General features: G+C 40.7%; 1 pseudogene; it reads left to right on the forward strand.

Annotated features, from left to right (window-relative positions):
• Positions 1-219: 219 nt before the first annotated feature.
• LOC149154583 (galactinol synthase 4-like) lies at positions 220-1,530 on the forward strand (annotated as a pseudogene).
• The last annotated feature ends 15,229 nt before the right edge of the window (positions 1,531-16,759 follow it).

Below are 16,759 nucleotides of genomic sequence, written 5' to 3' on the forward strand. Positions count from 1 at the left end.
CTATCGTGTCGTTTGACTATTGGCTATTACATTCTCAATATTATTATTTTCAACCTACTTTATGCATAACAGGAGACCCCTTTTGTCTATAAAACACATGCTCCCATTGAAGCAAACACACACTACACTTCTACTCTCTTTTTCTGCAAATTCATTCCTCTTCTTTCCAACATATTATTCAATTCAAACATACTTACTATCGATTCTTCTCTTGTCACCATGAATCCAGACATTTATCCTGTAGATCAGTTCATCAGTGCAAATGTTGCAGCGGCCAAGAAGAAATGTAGAGCATACGTGACTTTCTTGGTGGGATGTGGCGACTATGTGAAAGGTGTCGTCGGTCTTGCAAAGGGTCTCCGCAAGGTGAAGAGCACATATCCTCTCATCGTTGTTGTGTTTCCTAGTGTTCTGGAGGATCATCGCTTGCAATTGCGAAGACAAGGTTTTATTGTTCTCCAAATTCAACCCATCCATCCTCCCGAGAATCAAGTGAAATTTCCAATGCCTTACTATGTACTCAACTACTCCAATCTCCACATTTGGGAGGTATTTTCATTTCTTGCAAATTTTGTGGCATGCATAGATTTTCACATCAATACCTTTCCTAATCACCTGAATTAGTTAGTTATTAACAATCTTGTTTTGGTTTGAGTGATGGGAAGCTTGAGGAGTACAACAAGATGGTATATCTGGATGCAGACATCGAAATCTTTGACAACATTGACCATCTCTTTGAAATATGGGACGGATATTTTTATGCGTTGATGGACTACTTCTGCGAGCAGACATGGAGTCGCACTCTGTAGTACAAAATCGGATACTGCCAGCAGTGCCCGAAGAAGGTACCATGGCTCGTGGAATCAGGGCAACGACCCTCTCCATACTTCAACGCTAGAATGTTTGTGTTTGAGCCGAATCAACTGACCTTCGACTCCCTTTTGGAAACTCTGATGGAAACTATTCCAATGCCCTTTGTAGAACAGGTTTGCATCTGTTCTCGATTTCAGTGAGGCTCATCTAAAATTTTTTTGGTTTACTGGACTCGGTTATGACTAAATTGTGGTATATGTATGTTTTGTAGGATTTCTTGAACATGTATTTTCAGAAGATATACAAGTGCATCCCCTTGGTGTACAATTTGGTTTTGGCCATGCTATGGTGACATCCCCAGAATGTGCATTTGGAAACTGTCAAAGTTGATCACTATTGTGTTGCTGTAAGCTTTCTTTTCACTCAAAATTTCTGCAATTGCATTTTCACTCAAAATTTCACTCAAAATTTTTTCAACTGCATTTTCGATACAAACAATATGATTCATATATGGAAGATGAGATCGGTGTTCTGAGCATGCAGGTTTATGTGGAGGGATCGAAGCCGTGGAGGTACAATGGGAAGGAGGAAAATATGGAGAGAGAAGATATAAAGATGTTGGTGCGCACATGGTGGGACATATACAATGACCCCTCTCTCGATCATTTGGGATGGGAAGATACTACAATTCCGGATCCAACTTCAGAGGCAGATTGAAAATCCAACAATCTGCAATGAGTGTCTGCTAATTCATTCCTTGTTGTGATGCCAACAAACCCCACGTTAATGCCTGCACCACTAGCAACTTAAGAGATTTCAAATTTCCAGAAGTCATGTGTAGTAAAATATATGTGTCTATATTATAATCCACTGGCAGATGTGGGGACGATTTTTTGCATATGATACGGAAGATCATACTGTATATACTCAAAGATCGACGATTTTGTTGTTGCGCAACTTGCGCTGCTTTATTATTGCTTATAAATTTATTCAGTTAATATTTGTAAAAATACAAATTGCCATTGGTCTGATTTGATGTCCATGGTTACGCTTTTATTTTCTCCATTTTTTAATTTAATCGTACATCAACAAAAAATATTAAACTCACTAAATTTGATTTGATTATGAATTATTATAAAACATACAAAGCCTGGGATAACACTAATTTTTTTTTAGCATGTGATGCAAAGTCATATTTGATGATTAACCATCTCATTTTTCTTCTGAAAATGATTTACTAGTTGCAAAAAGGTCCTCATAACAATCACACTTTCATTTCCTGATATAAAAATAGGTAGAAAGTCGGCTCATCAAAGTTCTGTAGAAATCCTATCACGCATCTCAACCCTGTGGAAACCCTTTTGGCGTCAAACCTTAATGGACCAACTATCTTGTGCCCTGAATCTTGGCTCATCAGAGTCCTGTAGAAACCCTATTGGCGTTAACCCTAACGGACCTGCAAGCCCTAAAGGCGGATCCGGTGTAGTTAACATTTCTCAGTGTTTCTCTGTGACCGCGTCGGAGAATTTCAGAAATCTACTTTTTTTTTTTAGTAGAAAAAAACACAACCTTTTATATATGGAATTTATCTATGGAAATAAATTACATTTACATAGTTCTTTCACAGTATATTTCCTCTAGTCTCTACAAAATCTCGAAAATCTACTTACCTATGGCTTCCTCAGTGATATTCTCCTAGCATCCTCGCAGCTTTACCCATCTGACCTACATTGAAGGAAATGTTCTCTCTCCTCAGGCGCCTATCCCTATTGGACCAACGAACTTTTGACCTGTTTTCCAGCTCATCAAAGACCTACAGAAACCTATCGGCGACATCCCTATCAGCGCTTGCGAGCCCTGAAGACGCATCCAGTGTAGTATCTTTAATTGATTCACACTGTTTTTTTTTTTGTGTGTGTGGGATTCAGAGTACCTCGATTACTTATTACCCTATGGATTCTTAGCAGCTATACCCAACTAAAAAAAGGCTTGGTTGTTTTTGTAGTGGCGGTCATCTGCTTGCTGCTGGTTTTTCCAGCATTGATAATGTTAGGTTGTGTCATATTCTTTCCACGACTAACCTACGTAGTGAACTGGGGGGTTAGAGGGAGGGCGAAACCCCCCCTTTGTTGCGCCAATTGCACAGCGCCCCCCCCTGTCCGGGGGGTTTGAGGGGGGCGGGTAGCCCCCCTCTATGGGGTTTGGGGTAGCGCCCCGGGAAGATTTTTTTTAGACGCGATGGTTTTTTGGTCCATGGTATTGGATGCTTCGGCATGTATAAATATGTATTGTAACATTGAAAAGAACATAATGAAAAATCAAGCTAGTAGTCCCGGTTTTGGGATCCAGTGGGAAAATCTCTGTGTATATGTGTTTTATGTGTTATGCTCTCGCATTGTTTATTTTTCTGTTTTTTAGAATTTGTATGCAGGTAATTTCTGTACGGGGTTAAAACCTACAGTTGGTATCAAAGCTGTTTTGGCTTCAAGGGGATGCCTTTGCCGCTGAGGGGTTTCGCTCGGGCCTGCGGTAGACCCTGTTCAGTGGAAGATCCGCGAAATCGATTCTGGTGGTGAAAGAAGATGGCGACCAGTGGAAAGATAGAGATCAAGAAATTTAATGGTCAAAGTTTTGAGTTGTGGAAACTCAAGACGGAGGATTTGTTGGTGGATAAAGATCAGTGGATCACGATAGATCCAGGTACTAAACCAACGGGAGTGTCCGATGAAGAATGGAAGAAGTTGGATCGGAAGGTAAAGAGCATAATACAATTGTGTGTCTCAGATTCAGTGTTGTTGAATGTATCAGGGGAAGCTACGGCGAAGGCTTTGTGGGACAAGTTAGGGACTTTGTACCAATCTAAGTCTCTGCTGAATAAACTGTTCCTGCAGAAAAAATTGTATAACCTAAGGATGAAAGATGGAGACTTGGTGACAGAACATCTAAAAGCATTTAATACTATGGTAATTCAGTTAGCATCTGTTGATATTAAAATTTCAGAGGAAGATAACTGCATCAGTTTTTTGTGTTCTCTACCAGATTCGTGGGATAGTCTGGTTATTGCAATAGGTAGCAATGCAACTGCCTTGCATTTTGATGAAATAGTCTCATCCTTGCTGACGGAGGAGATGAGACGAAAAAGTATGGAGAGCTAGAATGGTGATGCCTTGTCTGTATGAGGACGGTCCCAGAACAGAAACAAAAATAAGTCATGGAGTGGGAGATCTAAATCTAGAGGGAGATCGAAATCTCCAGGAAAACCTATAAAAGTGGTGTGCTGGAAATGTGGAAAGGAAGGGCACTTCAAAAGGGACTGTAAATCTAAAGCTCCTGATAAAGGAAAGAGATCTGATGATGCTCCTTCTACAGAGGCGAAAACCACCTCAGATGAAGCTGGGGATGTGTACTTGGCTTCTTCAAGTACACATGTAGATCATGAGGCATGGTTGATTGACTCAGGTGCATCCTTTCACTTCACTCCCCATAGAGAGTGGTTCTGCGAATATGAGAAATATGATGGTGGTGATGTCTTCTTGGGGGATGACAGGAAGGCTAGAATCATTGGTCGCGGAAAAGTAAAGTTGAAGTTGCAAGGTGGAAGGGTTAGAACACTTTCGGGTGTTCTACATATTCCTGCATTGGCTAGAAATCTGATTTCTATAAGCAAGCTAGATGATGTAGAGGTAAAAATAGTGTTCGAGAAGGAGACCTACAAGATGGTTCAGGGAGCACTGGTATTGGTGCGGGGAGTTTGGACTGGAACTATGTACAAGCTGCAAGGTAGCACTGTTGTTGATGGGTGCAATAGTTCTGTGGTTCTTGAAAGTGGAGCAAAAAATCTAGTGGTATCTGGAGAGAGGACTTGTTATCACCCCAAGAAACTCTCCTAGGTTGTAGCTCGAAGATGCTCGAGAACATTGCAAACTCAACTTAATGTGGAAATGGATGAATGGAAGAGATGATGCATATTCAAGCCAGATAACCACTCTTACTTTGCTTGACTCCAGACATGTGTGAACACCCCCTAGACTACAAGGCTTTAGACCTCCAATTACTCACAGTTTAAGGATTGGGTGAATATGGAGAATACTGACCACACCAGCAGATGCACAGGACCCTGTGATGGCTGGCTGCAACCAATAGAAAGGTCTGCATATCTAATTCCCTAGTGCATAGACAGGATGAAAGCTCTCTATCACTAAGTGAAAATAAACCTGATTAATACATTCACTGATACATACGAGATTATAACACAGAGGTAGGATGACAGCTCCTTTAATGCTACACATCAAGAAGTCAGGAAAAATGCATATCAAGCACAGCCTAGAACAGAAAAGAGATGGAAAGTGAGCAATTAACAACAAAAGAAGCTTATATTAGCTGAAAGTGAAGACGAGACGCTGCAAGTATCAAAGCAGTTACAGTCTCCACAAGTTGAACCTTACATCAAAACAACAACCATCAACCTTGATTACATCTGTTTTTTGGGTATATAGAGTTTGATTACAAAAATGTTCTACTATTCTAGGCGTGGAGGGGTCATAATGGACCACCAATCGCTTTAACTGCCTGGCAGAACTTCTGAGTGCAATTGCTTGCTGTAGTGGATGGATTTGATCTTTTTTTGTGCTCTGTTGTCCTCTGAAGTAGTTGAAGTGTCGTATAAGCCAAAATGCCATGCTTGTTAAATGAAGTTTCTGCTCGAGCCTTGTTCTTCCTCTTCTCGGACATGGTCTGTTGAAAGCGGTGGTTGAGGATCTAATGCACCATGTACTAGATACTGGCCACCTTCGTCCTTCGGATGCATGGGATAGTTCGAGGATGAGAGGACTGCATGGTGGATGCATAGGCAGGACGGGAATAGATATCAACCGTTGGATCGAATGAATGGACAATAGAGATCTGTCAGCGAGAGGTATCGGGCAGAAGCGGGGGCGGACAATCGTGAGCCGTTGGATCTTGGGTGGGCAGATCCAACGGTCATCGGGTGGAAGACATGCATGGGAGATAACGAGCGGGGACAGAGGATGGGCAGTAAGCGGTATTTATCGTATTGCTATCGGGGGTCAGGCAGTAATCGTACACGGCCGAGCGATTCCATTAGAACTGTGACGCGTGGCGAACGGGACGTGATGAAAACCGCTTTGATCGCGAGTTAACGGGCGGTGGGTTTGTCGGCGCAGGAAGAGCGGACGTCGTCCGATCGCAGTGGGGATGATCGGACGGTGGGGATTTAATCGCACAGGTTGGTTCGACTGATGTGACGGGAGGGTCGTTGGATCATGGTGTCGGGGATCAACGGCTAAGATTAAAAGGCGGCGAAGGGTTATGGAGGCGCGAGGTCACGTGGATATGGTGCCATGGGATTTTAAGCTTAGCGCTCGGGCTTAAAGAAACAGTGGTTTATGCCGGGTATGAAGGGAAAAACGAAGATGGCAGGGGGATATGAGAATGTGAGTGGAATGAAGGGGTAAGAAAAGGATGACTGATACGGGTCCTTTGTAGGCATAACCAGCATGGCCAGATATGTATTTGACCCTCAAATCTCGATGTATGTAGCAGAGCTAACACTGGCTCCTTCTAGGGATGAGATCCTCCCTGTGAGGTCTCAAGAACTTGCAGACCAATGCCTTCCCTGTGCAAACCGATTAGCAAAATGTTCCTAGTGTTCCATTGGGCATGGAGTCCAACTGATCTTACACTAAAACTGATAAAACAACATATTTACAACTTTAAGGCCAAAAGACCTTAAACCACATAAATTTTCAGAAAACGCCCATTAACTGGGCCATCAAAAACTGCTTCCCCTCCCATACTTTTCAGCATGAATGTATTGTTCCCTTGAATCTGAGAAATGATAAAAGGCCCTGTCCAGAAAGCATCAAACTTCCCATGGTTGCATTTCTTCTCTTTCAATGAATCCCACTTCAAAACCAAGTCTCCAACCTAAAAATTATTTGATTTTTCCCTCCTATTAAAGACTTCCTTGATCTTCTTCTGATGTGTTGCAGACCTTTCAACTAGTTGTTCTCTAATTTGGTGTACCTCTGCTAAATCAGTGATCCTTTTTGCCATGTATTCTTCCTCATTTTGTTCTTCTTGCAGGAATTTTTCCATAGGGAGAGTTAACTGAATTGGAAACACAGCCTCAGTGCCATATACCAACCTGAATGGAGAATTGCTTGTGGATTTCTTAGTGGTCACTCTGCTAGCCCACAGTGCATATTTGAGCTTAGCATCCCAATTCTTTTTGTTTTCTTCCAGCAGCTTTTTAATTATCCTTATCAGGCTTTTGTTGGAAGATTCTGCTAAGCCATTGCCTTGAGGGTAGTATGAGGTGGAATGAACCAGCTTAATGCCCATTGAGTCACACATGTCCACCAATTCTTTTTCCCTGAAGGCTGTTGCATTATTCGTGATTATTTTATGTGGACAACCAAATCTGGTGAAGATTTTCTCTGTCAAAAACTTCATGACCACATTATGATCAGCCTTTTTGGCAGGGATTTCTTCAATCTATTTAGTGAAATAATCCATGGCTACTAATATCCACCTGTGCTGGCCACTGGAATGTGGATTGATCTCTCAAATGAAATCCAAGCCCCATTGCTGAAAAGGCTCGTTAGCATGTATTGGTTTCAAGGGCAGGGACTTCAATTGTTGTTTTCCTTCATATCTTTGGCACCTGTAACATGATTTAACAAATGAAAAGACATTAGAAAACAAGGTGGGCCAATAGTACCCAGCTCGGAGGATCTTTTGGGCTATAGTTTTCCAATAATGATGCCCTCAACACATGCTGGAATGAAACTACTGCATGACTTCAATGGATTGTTCTTTGTCTAGACACCTTAGCAGGATTTTAGAGGGATCTCTCCAGTAGAGCAGATTTTCATGAATGCAATATTTTGCTGCCCCGAGCTTAATAGTTTTGGCTTGACTTTGAGTAAGGCCTGGAGGGATTTCTAGCTTCAGCAAGAATTTGGCTATTGCAGAGTACCAATCACAAGAAGCTAGATTTTCTGCTAATGATTGTTCTTTCCCTGGTTCAATTGCTTCCTCTTCTTCTGTTTGACCATTTTCTGCAATTGTGCCCATGAAATCTATGTCCAATGATCTGCAATTTTCTTCAGCCAATAACTTGGCAAGGCCCTGACCTCTGACAAGCTTGGTGGGCTTCAATTCTATATTAAATTCAATTAACTTTACAATCCATTTAGCCCTTCTTCCATTAGCATCAGGCTGTGTTAAGACATATTTTATTGAAGCAGAGGGCACATATGCAATTATCTTGGAATGCAGAATATAAACTCTGAAAGCTTTCAAAGATTTGATAAGAGCATATGCTTGTTTTTCAATAATATCATACTTCAGCTCATCATCCCTTAAGGTTTTGCTGAAGAATGCCACTGGATGCTCTGAGCCTTCTTCATCTTCTTGCAATAAAACTGATGCAAGGGTATCTTCAGAGGCAAATGAAAATATATGGAACTCCTTGCTGTAATCTGGACTTCTTAAAGTGGGAGCTTCCATGATAGCCTTCCTAATGGACTCGAAGGGTTTTCTTGCTGAATCGGTCCATTTAATCTCTGACCCCTTCTTCAACATGGAGGTAATATGCTTCACAAGTTCTGCAAAATTTGGGATAAACCTCCTTATAAAATTTATCTTGCCCAGAAAGGACTGGATGTCTTTCTTTCATCTCAAGACAGACAAGGTCTGTGTTGCTTTTACTCTTTCTGGGTCAATTTTGACACCTGCAGCAGAAACAACATGTCCTAACAGCTTGCCCTCCTCTAAAGCAAACTGTGAATTTTTAGGATTGACTGAAATCCCAAACCTTCTGCACTTGAGGAACACTTTCTTTAATTGCTGCAAATGGTCATGATGGCTACTAGAGTATATTGTTATGTCATCTAGGTAGATAAGGATGAACTTATCCTTCTCTCCCACAAATGTTATATCCATAGCTCTCTGAAAGGTGGCTCTAGCATTCATCAATCCAAAAGGCATCTTGGAATACATAAAAGTGCCCCAAGGAGTGGTGAATGCAGTTTTCTCTTGGTCATCTAGATGTACAGCAACATGGTTATAGCCTGAAAATCCATCTAGGAAAGACATCACTTTGGCTCCTGAGACTTTCTGCAGCAAATGCTCCGTATTTGGTAGAGGGTAGTTGTCTTTTTTAGAGCATTTGTTCAAGTTTCTGAAATCAACACAGAGTCTGATTTCTCCACTTTTCTTCCTCACTACCACTAAGTTGGCTACCCATTTTGAGTATCTGAGAGGGACTATGATTTTGGCAGCCAGTAACTTTTTTATTTCTTTTTCAATCAAAGGGAGGAGCAAAGGATTTATTGGTCTCAGCTTTTGCTTGAAAGGGATGGTGTCTTTCTCTAAAGGGATTTTGTGCTGGATAATCTTTTTATCATATGTTTTCAGGTCACTATACTCCCAGACAAAGACATCAGCAAATTGCTTCATTAAATTGCAGTATTCATCATTTTGGGCAGCAGACAGGCAAGTAGACAGATTTATGTATCTTGGCTGATCTGGACTCCCTATGTTATTCTTATAGACTGCAGATTGGTCTTATTTTTGGGCAACCTTATAAGGCACATCATTCTGGTCAAACAACTTTTCCAATGGAACCAGACCCTTAGGTATATGATTGTTGGGCAATTGAACAATGCTATCTTTGCCAATTCTGTTTCTAAGCTGGGATTGGGGACTTTCTTCCAAGGCTTCATTTTCTTGGTCAATTTGCATTTTGGAAAATTCATCAATGACTTGCAGAAACCTATTCACTTCATCATCGTCTTCAAAAACTTTCCAATGCTGGACATTATCAGGCAAGGATGGCCTATATTTCATTTGGACTTCATAAACTAGTCTGGGAGGCATGGGAAGGATAAACATGCTAGCAGACACGGCAAGGGAATCAACAAGTTGATTTTTGGCTCTAGGGACATATGAGATGCAAAAATTATCAAAAGAGTCTTTAAGTCTCCATACCTCATCTATGTATGCTTTCAGCCTTGGGTGTGTTGAACAAAATATTGTCACCATGAAATTCTGCAATCGGTGTGAGTCTATCACCACTCATGCTTTCCTCCTTTGCAAGTCTTAAACCTCAGTTCTTCATGTCAAGCCTTGAAAAATAAGAGAAAGCCCTTAAAAGTCTCTAAAACTCTGGTTCCGCACTTTCTCTTAGCATTACCTGTGGTCCCGCACCTACTGGTCATGTCCCCTGCGTACCTGACCGCTCTGTCTCTGTGTAATGGATGCGGACCCCTATAAAAGTCAAAAAAGTGCAAGTACATTCTTAAAAACTCACTTTGAGTCATTTCTAGAAGCTTCTAGAAGGAATCTTGAGGTGGCAAGTATGCTCCTTTAAGGTTCATGCATCCCATACCTTAAGGAGCTAACCCCTTGATGTGAGGAGCTTATCCCTTTGAAGGAGGACTCTATCCCTTCATAGGTGGACCTGTAACCTCCTTCCTTTGCACTATAAAATGAAGCATTGGGCTGGTTACTGAGGAGGTTGAAAGCTAAATATTTTTGAGGTGAAATGCTGTTGGAATTTAGTCTTCCTAATTGAGCTTGAGAGGAGAGATTACATACCTTTTTTGATCTCATTGGGAAGAGTGTGAGGCTTGTCAAAGTAGAGGAGATTCCTTTTGGACCCTGGGAGGAGCTTGTACAACATCAAGGCACCAAAGGTTGTAAAGTTCTTTTTTTTCAAAGTTAATACAATCAAGTTTATTTTTCTCAATAAGTTGTGTTTTATGGTTTATTTCATGGATTCCTTGATCACCATGATGAATATGATTTATTATATTAGCTATGCAGGTGTTATTTGATGTGTGCTTGTTTGTGATTGCAGGTTCTCAAAAGGAAACTCGTTCGGACGATCGAAGCGTGGCTACCACAAACTAGCGTTGGACTTAGGTTAGGGTCTAAAACACCTCTTAGTTTTTTATTAATAAATCGCAATATATTTAGAGAAAGGTAGATTTGCTTGTCCTGCTTGTTGCTAGATATCTGTTGATACTAGGGAGATCGGTCTTGTCTGCAAGAACGATTTATCCAGCCGACAAATTGGCGACTCCATTGGGGACTGGAATTTGGTTTTTGCTTTTCCTTTTTCTTTGACTTGAGAAACTTTTTCTTGTTTTTGGTTTTTGCTTGATGTGTGTGGGATTGGGTAGTTTTTAGGATCTGGAGTATATTTTGTTTTTTCCGAAATTTTGAAGAGGACTGCACTTTCTTTTACAAGACAGTGCGGACATCCCCGCACTGTTCCTTTAGTGCACAGAGCGATACCGCATCTGGTTCTACTAGAAGCCTGTGGACCTTGTTAAAATTTTGGAAAACCCCCAATTTTATTCATCCAGTTAAGTTTAGTTTTTATTTTCGGCTTTTAGTGTCTACCCAGATCTACATGTGTTCTATCAAGAATTTCTTGTAAGTGAGTTCCATTGGCATTTTGGTTTTAGGTGATTTTCTAGAAGTTTTGCGTGCCTGGATTGATTTTCGCTTGGTCTTTGTAGTGACTCAGAGATTAGAAGCCTAAGAAACCTCAGATTACCCTGGTCTTTTTGGTCTTCTTGATGAGTCTGACTGATTTGTGAAATATCCCCTTGCTCAGAAATAGATCTTGTTTTCTCTTTGCAAAGCTTTGAACGAACTAGTTTGAAAGTTTTGAATTTCATTTTTATAAAAGAAAACATAGCTGGGTGTTGTTTGATTAATTTGTTATTCTGAACGAATTAATCCTTAGTTTACTGAATAACTAAGTAAAACGTCCTCAAAAAGAAATTTTTTAAGCTTTTACTTCAATTAGGTTTTTAGAAGTTTAGATCTCAAGATTAGTTTCTTATAGTTTTGAGTGTTTTCTAGAAATTGTAGAATCTCTTTTGAAAGAAATTGTTTTCTGTAGTTTTTGAGTGTTGAAAAAGAAAAGGGATTTTTCGTGAGCATAATTAGTAGTCTCGTTTTGAGTTTATTGAAAAAGACAAAAACTATTTTCTTTTCATTTATATGTTGAAGGAAATATTTGTTTTTCAAAGAATTGCATTCTCGACTCTTTCTTTTAGCTAGAAATTCATTGAAGAAAAAGAATTGTTTATCATCTTATGTGCATTTTTAGTGTTTTTGGAGTTGAGTCTTCACACCATAAAGTTTCATCTCCACTCCTATTGACTTAAGAAACAACCCATAAAAATAACACTTAAATTAAAATTGATCAAGAAATCTTTTTATTTCTAGGGCTCTTATCACCAATATAGCTTAGGCTAGTATCTTGGAGTAGGGAGTAATTAACTCTCCAAGATAGTTAAAACAAACAAGTAGCTATATCTTGCGGTAGGAAATAAATTCCAATTGTTGCATGTATGCTCTGGGAAGCTCCTCCTAAAGGAGTCAAGCACGAGATCATATCTGAACCAGTGAGGTAATCAATCCTTACTCATTGGGAATGATAGCAGATATACACGTATTAAAAACGGTAAACCTCGGATTAACCATCGTCAAGGAGCCTGGAGTCACTTGTTGGTAAACCTTGGATTATGTCAAGGAGCCTTCAAGGGGATTGAGCTTTGTTACTCTACCCTTGCATGTGTATCGGAGCATAGACTGTTCCCCCAGGTATATTTGTTTCTGTTGGTAACCTTAGTGGCCATAATCTATATTCTTTCCTAAGGTGACGGTGGAGGGAAGATCCCACTATACCTGGAGCAGACGTTGACTAGACTCACTTGGACTCTCTGGGGGGTTCTCTTCACTCGAGACGGTTTTGTGAAGAAACTTGTGCCAGTCTGTTTCATTAAGCAGGTTGTCGGGGTAACTGTTCCAACCGCCCTTTCTGTATTGAATTCTGTGACGTTGGATTTCATCACCAACTAGTGTTTTTGGTACGGAAAGTTACTGTTTGTGTGTGGTTTGAACTCTTAGATTTTTTAGGCGTGTGATTCAATTGTTTGTTTCTTTAGAGACTTTAGGTGGTTTTATTGAGATTTTCTTTGTTTGCGTGTGAAGTAATTAAAATATTTAATCGTGGCTGAATTACCGAGACAATCCCGTAGACTTCGGGGGCAACCTCCCGAGTATACACCAAGCCAGCTTGAAGGGCTACGAGCTCTTGTAACACCTAGTGACAGTAGAGTTGGGTCATCGGAAGCCGGAGAATCTCCTTTAATTGTTCATCCTGATTATCAAGTTCAAGCAACAGAGTATATTTCTGAACCAATTTCATTTTCCGAAGTTACTAGTAGTATTTCTGATAGTAGTGAATTAGCTGAAGAACATGAAATTTCTGAGCCTGAAACTAAACCTGCTGCTACTCCATCTTCAGGATTTGCTTCTCCAACTTCTAGTGGTCCTGGTTCATCCAAGGTAGGAAGGATCATTACCCAAAATCTTCCTTTTGGACTCATTTCTATTGAAGAACTTGTTAGTCCGGAAGAAAATATAACTCTCCCTGAAAATCAACCAACTTTAGAACTTAGGGAGCGTGAATCGATTTTCTACAATCCACCTAGGAGGGATGCTTGGTACGTCTCATTGACCAACTTTTTAGAAAATCCGGGTCTTAGTTTTTCACCACCTCGAATTCCTTTTCATCCAACACCTAGATGTTATTATCCTCCTTTGAATATGTCGAGACAGTCATCCATGTTTTCCCAATCACAGGAAACATTTTTATATGGCGGTCCTTCTGTTCCTTCTGGGTATCAGTCACTCACTGGTACTTTTTCAGGAGCATCTCCTAAACCCATTGAACATGGGATATCAACCGGTAATAACGGAACTCAGTCGTTGAGCGTAGAAGAAATTATTATGATGTCTAGTACTATTCCAAATCCGCAACCTCAGGGTAGTCAGTTACCGCCTGGGGGGCAGCCTCAAGGTACTCAATTACAGTCTGGGGGGCAACCTCAAGGTACTCAGTTACCACCTGGGGGGCAACCTCAAGGATAGTACATACCTTTGGGACAGTACATACCTCAAGGTCAACCCCAGACTTAGTACATACCTCAAGGTCAACCCCAGTATCAATATATACCTCAAGGTCAACCCCAGTTTCAATATGTGCCTCAAGGTTATCAACCTCAAGGTCAGTACCCAACCCAAGGTTTCCAACCACCTTTTGGTCAATCATTTGTACAAGGAGCTGGAAATGTACCTTTGAATTATCAGCCCTATGCTCAACCCGGTTATGGTCCTCAATATGCTCAACCTTCTATGGGTCCATACCCCGGAATGAACATGGTGTGGGATCCATCTCAATCTCAACAGATCTTGCAACCTAATGTGTAGTTGTCATCTCAATCTGGACAACCTTTGGTTTCTGGTTCAACCCAGCAACCTGTCCAGCCTACTATTCAAACTTCTGCACCTGGTGTAGCTCATCAGTCTGGGCCTAGTTCGCCTCGAACTCTGCCTCAAACGACTACTGCAACTACTGCAGCTTCTGTTCAATCTACCCCACCTACTTCTGGAGTATCGACAGCTCCAGTTTCTATTGTTCCTGCATCAACTCCTCAAGCCTCTTTACCTCAGTTGGGACCTACAATTCAGACTTCGGTTCAAATGCCTATAGGACAACCTCATCCAAGTACGGTTGTCACAAGTCAACCGCAATTCACTTATCAACTGTACTAGGGACAGTACCAATTCGGTCCTGCTGTGCAAAGCCCAGTTTACCAGTATCAACCGTACCCTGGATATACTTATCAGCAACCTCAACAACCCCAGTTTGGTCCGGTTAATCCTAGTTTTCCGGGAGGATATAATATTCCAAATGCGATTCCAATTCCAAGTTATCCTGGATATCCTCCTCCCGAGGCTGGTCTTATGACCTAGGGTTTTCGTGACCCTAACCATCAGTTACCATTTATTGCAACTTTGGACTTGCCTGATTTGTTGCACCTTACGAATGATCCAATTAATTATCTTCCGTTTTGGCCGCCAATGCCAAATAAGTTGCCCAGTGATATCCCAAAGTTTGAAGGAAAATCAGGAGAGGATCCGTCAAACCATGTGTTGACTTATCACCTCTGGTGTGCATCTAATTCCATTATTGATGATTCAATTTGCTTACGTCTTTTTCAGCGCACTCTAATTGGTCTTGCGGCCAAGTGGTACATTGAGTTACCGCAAGCTTCTTTTTATAATTTTAGTCAGTGAGCCACTTCATTCTTAACTCATTTTCAGTTGCCTATCAGATATGACAATGGCACAAAATTATTAACTTCATTAAAACAGTCAACGTCCATAAATATTTAAGATCATATTCATGAATGGTGACGTCGACGACATTTAGTGAAAGTTTTTATTCCGGATCAAATTTTAGCAGAATGGTTCGTTAAATCATTATTACCTAAAATCACTGACGATGTAGCTAAGGCAGGAGTTGTTACAGAAGAGCAAGTAATTTCTCAAGCTCAGTACCTTGACCTCGTTTATATGCAGTCAGGTACTTTACACGAAAAAATCCCCGACCTTCCGAAACAAAATCAAATAACTGCAGCTCCTTCAGGGTCTCATGCCACTGATGGTATGATTGGTTCAGTTAGCACCAAAAGCAAGAAGAAATCTTCAAAGAATTCTTCTCCTATTATAACTTTACCAGATTCCCTGACAGGAGACTCTTCCGCTAAAATTCCTGCCGATATTCATGTCGTAGAATCATCTACAGCCAAATCAAAATCTGGTGTTAAAAAGAAAGGGAAGAAGAAAAATAAGCAAAACTCAAAAGAGAAATCATATAAAACTAAATCTACTGACGAGAAACGTAAAACTCTCTATCCTTGTCTCATTTGTGACGAGGAGCATTTTACAAGAGCTTTCCCACATTGAGCTGAGGTTGCGAAAATCGTCAAAGGTTCTCAAACGCCTGCTATCTTGAAGGATCCTTTTCCTAGTCAAGATAGTAATATGATTGGTTCTTCCTCAAATGCATCAGAAGAACCCATAATGATGATGTCTCATGTTAGGATTGTGATGCGATCACAAGATTATGGTAGTAAAATTCTTGTTGGTGGTAAGGAAGCAGAATCTTCTAATTCAAACCCATCAACTTCAACTCCTTCTGGTTCTGATCCGCTACAGATCGAGAAACCTAACCCAGACTTAGTAATCAAACCGCTTGCTAAAGGTATACTTCGAAAGTCAGCGTTCAATCCGCATGCGAGAGTTGCTCAGAATTATAACATTGTTGAAGACTTAGCTATTTCCCCTTCAGCAATGTCAGCTTTGGAGGTGTTGCAATCATGCCCAGCATAGCGTAAATTACTATTTTCGGCTATAGGAGCGGTTGATATTCAGGATTTGAACCTTATAATCTTCGATTTAGAGAATAGTACACCTCGTATACCTCATCAAATGGCTTTCCAGATTCCAGTGTTAGTCAAAAACAGACCTTGCTTTAGGATTGTAATTGATGAGGGAGCTTCTACGTGTATTATGTCTATCCAGTGTTGGAGATCGCTTGGTTCTCCTACGCTCAATCAATCCCCGATGATTCTAAAGGCTTTTGATGACCGTGGGTTCCATCCTTTTGGCATTCTAGAGGATTTACCTATAGGGGTTTAAGGCAAAACTGTTAATCTAGATGTGGAAGTGGTTGATGCCCCTCTAGATTACAACCTTCTCTTGGGTCGCAGCTGGTCTTATGCTATGACTGCTGTTGTTTCATTGGTCTTTCGGTTTATCAAGTTTCCTCATAATGGAAATATCATTACAATAGACCAGCTAACTTATCTTTCATACAATCCGACCTCTTCTGAAAGTATCCAACATGTCAGTAAAACAACTATCCCTTACAAGGATGTTGGGGTAGGGTTGATTAAAGATTCTGGTTTACTAGGAACCTTTTCTTTTCCTCCTCCTAACGTATCGCCTTCTACTGCAACTATTCATATGATTTCATCAAGTACTATTG

The sequence above is a fragment of the Pinus tabuliformis genome, chromosome 9 (assembly GCF_031772625.1).
Source record: "Pinus tabuliformis cultivar Carrire ecotype Pingquan chromosome 9, CPIR1, whole genome shotgun sequence".
In the NCBI taxonomy this organism is placed as follows: domain Eukaryota; kingdom Viridiplantae; phylum Streptophyta; class Pinopsida; order Pinales; family Pinaceae; genus Pinus; species Pinus tabuliformis.